General features: G+C 37.7%; 1 long non-coding RNA gene across 1 annotated transcript; it reads right to left on the bottom strand.

Annotated features, from left to right (window-relative positions):
- Window positions 1-1,681: 1,681 nt before the first annotated feature.
- LOC106944090 (uncharacterized) lies at window positions 1,682-2,526 on the bottom strand. The gene is made up of 2 exons (XR_001424106.1): window positions 2,190-2,526; window positions 1,682-2,108 (listed from the first exon to the last, which is right to left on the bottom strand). It is a non-coding gene; the product is annotated as an uncharacterized LOC106944090 (long non-coding RNA).
- Between the last annotated feature and the right edge of the window lie 559 nt (window positions 2,527-3,085).

Here is a 3,085-nt window from a genome sequence, read left to right as displayed (position 1 = left end):
GTGCGCATCCAAACGTCCAAAGCACCGGTCAGAACTTAAGTAAGCAAAACAATTTATCAAAAAAGGACTTATCCTTCAGGGAGGGAGAAAATAAACAGGAAGAATCAAGAATCAAACCAATCCACATTCTCAGGGGAGAAAGACTCACCTGTTATAAATAACATTTTTAGCTATTGGAGTAACGCATAAGAGAAATGTATTTAATCAAAGAATGTCGTGAATATGTGTCTATGTATTCCATCGTAAGTTTGGCTGCACCAATTGCAGTTTTCTGGCCGATCCCTGGTTAGCGATCCTTAAAAAGCCTGACCTGCCCATTTTGATTTTGGCTGATAGGAATTTTTTTTGTCTGAAATGTTGCTAAATATAGGAAGAAAGTCACTGAGTTGGCAACAGTGTGGTGAATATTGTTAACTGCAAACATGCAGATCTGACCTGGTTGGTCTGTCAGTCAAACCTCACACTGTAGAGCAGAAGAGGACAGAGGCTGATTTTTAAACCTTTGATGACGGAGATAAGATTAGGGAATAAGATCAGCTTCACATGTAAGTATCGACAATCACGATCCCCCAAAACTAAGGAAATCGCGCCCAGAAATCAACTGGTCAATAAATCAGTTGGCCAATCAATGCATCCTATTATACATGTATATAATTTAAACAGCACTGCCAGAGATGCAATACATTTATAGCAGGTGTGTGAATGATCTAATGATCGGGTTGTTAATTGCAGACAGTCCACATTGTCAGCAGAATTAGAGGGCCCCAAAACCAATTATTGCTTAGGCCCACATTCACTTGTGCAACTTTTTGGGGAAAAAGGTACTTCTATGAGTAATTTTACTGCACTGTATTATTGTTGTTTTCTTGAGTAATATTATTATTGCTACATAGATTGATTTTGCATTTAAAGAAATAAACTTCAAAGATTAGAAACATTAGATGCTTAGATTTTTGCAACATATAAGCTAAGTATAAGTAAGTCCCCCTCCCAAAACAAGCCAATGGCCCTGCTGCTAAACTCGTCTGGAGATGGGGCTGCATTGACTCCTAAAAAAATTATGCACTGGCTAATAACATGTAAAACTGATAACATTTTTATTTTTTTAGCTGTTTTTCATTTTAGGCATAAGACAAAATATTGAAGCCAAACAAACATGGCAATTGGCCATAACAATGGGTTTGGCACATTTTGTAGTTATGGCACCCCCAAGTGGATACATTAAGAAATGGCAACCTCCAACCTTTGCAGGCACACAATGCAAACTCATTTTGTTCTATAGTGTTCCATTAATGAATTAAACAAAATAAATATTTTTAATTAAAAATAACATACTTGTTGTGAGAAAAAAAATTATATATATATATGTATATATATATATATATATATATATATATATATATATATATATATATATATATATATATATAATCTTTATTTAACCAAAAAGAAAAATGTACAATTTCAACATTTAGATATTTTACAATTGACTTTGTCCTATTTATTATGCAGTAATACACATGCACATAGTGTGCTTTTTTTTTTTTTTTTTTTACATTATTCTTCTTAGTTGTACATTTATTTGATTGGAATGTGCTATTTTTAATAACTTCACAGTATTTTATCATGGAGTAAATTTATATTCTACAATTTTTATTTTTTAGATTTGATGTTTTTGTTGTTTTTTGTGTAAATATACAAGATTTGACTTGCCTGACACTTTGCTGTTGATACAACTGAGTTTCCCCACAGAAAGATAATAAAGGCAACTTACTCTATACCATAGGTTTTAAAAAAAAGTCACAAAAATTTAGATTTTCTTCTTGAAGAAAAAAAATCTATAAGCTGTTTATATCAGTCACAGGTAATTTAAGGTCAGTATATCTGACCTTATTTGCCTAAGATTCACTTAGGCAAATAAGGTCAGGAGTATCCAGAGGATTGAGTTTGTGGAGTTATCAGATTGATTATCTCTGCAGATATGGGCAAGAGGAAACCTATGGACCCTACAGCTCAGCTGGAAGCCCCTCATACCTTTGAGAAAGTGTTAATCTGCTTCTGGCTCCAGAGGATCTGCAGCATGCTGGCACATATGGGACAACAGGCTCCTGGAAAAACAAGTCAAACATCAGTGGCCAAACTGTCCCTTGTGGACTCTTCTAGCTACTGCTTGGTGTTGCTATGCTCACCAGGTGGGATTATGGGGTGGCAGCCTGGACTTGATATTGGTGGACAGGACACCTCACTACACACTGATTCTAGACCCAAATCTGACAGGGCCCCTACGGCACGACAGGGGCCCTGGTAGTCAACAGCCACACGGTCAGAGAAGGCCTCACACACCGTGTTGTACGTCTCACCATTGTGACCACAGACTTCTCTTTTCTTCTTGCAGGCCTCCTGAGGACAGAGTTTGGGTTAGATTTTCTAAGTTCTAAAAAATCCAATCATAGCAGCAGCTGTGCAATTTGTTACATCAGTAAGGTTTTTATTATATTCAGAATGTTGCATGTCTGGGAAATTTCTCGGATCTTCACTGGATCTCCACTGGCAACCATTCGGGGTGTCTAAACACCTGCTAATTAATACAAGGCACACTTTATTTACCCGAAGCTCCGCCCATTTACCAAAAAGACCGCCTTGGAGCTAAAGTCTACCCCACAGAGAACCCTTTCCACACTAAGCTCCTCTAGATTAACAGCAGCAATTAGTAAACACTGATGGAGCTGTAAGTCTGTTGAGCTGACCTAGGATCAATGGTGGGCACGGAGAAAGAAGCATTGTTGAGATGGCGAACTGAAGGGGGAGTGTTGGAAAGGATAAAAGGTTCTTAACCCCTTAACCCGCACAAGAACGCCCGCGTGTTGTTTTTCCATTGTATTTTCCAGGGGAGAGGTTTAAGGGTTTAACCTCTGCCAGTGTCCATTATGAAACTTTTATTGGGCAGCCGAGAGCCCCCCCACTTTTGATTGACACCGCATTCGACCAATAATGTTATGAAATGGCTTTTTCCGAGCCAATAATATCCAGAGAGTGACTTCAACTCGTTTTGACATGCCTGTATTCTTTCTGGAATATTTCTGAC

This window comes from Poecilia latipinna, unplaced genomic scaffold (genome assembly GCF_001443285.1).
Source record: "Poecilia latipinna isolate Pla-1442-1.1 unplaced genomic scaffold, P_latipinna-1.0 Scaffold6854, whole genome shotgun sequence".
NCBI classification, from domain to species: domain Eukaryota; kingdom Metazoa; phylum Chordata; class Actinopteri; order Cyprinodontiformes; family Poeciliidae; genus Poecilia; species Poecilia latipinna.
Note: the sequence above shows the minus strand (reverse complement) of the source record. Positions and strands in the feature narration are given on the sequence as shown.